This window comes from Dipodomys merriami, unplaced genomic scaffold, assembly GCF_024711535.1.
Source record: "Dipodomys merriami isolate MVZ:Mamm:240054 unplaced genomic scaffold, mDipMer1.0.p SCAF_3, whole genome shotgun sequence".
Taxonomy (NCBI): domain Eukaryota; kingdom Metazoa; phylum Chordata; class Mammalia; order Rodentia; family Heteromyidae; genus Dipodomys; species Dipodomys merriami.
This window is the reverse complement of record NW_027204492.1, coordinates 45,474,345-45,475,187: the sequence shown is the minus strand read 5'-3', so window position 1 is coordinate 45,475,187 and position 843 is coordinate 45,474,345. Positions and strand designations below refer to the sequence as shown.

General features: G+C 46.0%; 1 pseudogene; it reads right to left on the bottom strand.

Annotated features, from left to right (window-relative positions):
* Window positions 1–246: 246 nt before the first annotated feature.
* Window positions 247–635, bottom strand: LOC138839459 (ATP synthase F(0) complex subunit C2, mitochondrial pseudogene; annotated as a pseudogene).
* Window positions 636–843: the final 208 nt, after the last annotated feature.

The window sequence follows — 843 nt, the reverse complement described above, 5'->3', positions numbered from 1 at the left end:
ATCTAGTCCTCTCTTATGCCTACGTAGAATCGTGGGAGAAGAGCATTTTGTTACCATGGGCAAGGATCAGCAGTGATTAGAGCATTAAATTTCTTTTTTTCTTATTAATACAATATTTATTTTGTCTTCCCTCTGTCAAACTCTGAGACAACCACTTTCCCCTACTTCCTGTGGAGGTACAGGAAAAGGAACATATAGGTTAAACAAGACATGGGAGAAAAAAGTATGGAGCTGGAGACTGCTCTTTCACATGGCAAAGAGGATGAGAAAGGCCACCATCACGCAAAAGAGCCCCATGGCCTCCAAAAGAGCAAAACCCCAGTGGCATAGGAGAACAGCTGCTGCTTCAGAGAAGGGTTTGTGGCATAAGTAAAGATGATGCTCCCAAACACCGTGCCAATCCAAGCCCCAGAGCCAACCATCCAGACTGTGGCAGCTCCAGCCCCAATGTCCCTTGAAATGGTGCTGCTTTGGAAGTTGCAGCTGGGGACAAGTGAGGTCAGGGGATGTAGGCCTGCTAAGATGCTGTGGCTGTCATCTGTCAGCGCCTGTGCGGTTCATTACCACTGCAGACTGGTCGTCTCAGTGCTCCTGACCACCGAGGGAGTAGAGACAAACCTGCAGTAGGCATACATTTTCAGGGGTGAGGAGTTTGGCAGGAGAGCTGCTCCCAGGGCAGAGAAGACAGAGAGGGCTCCAATTTATTTTTACAAACTTCTCAACTTGTTCTTATAGGATAAGCTAGTAGAAAAATCCTCATAGAGTTGAATATGCTTGTAGACATTACCAGACTCAGATTACACATCATCATTTTTATTTTTGCACTGAAAGGCACATTGAAGT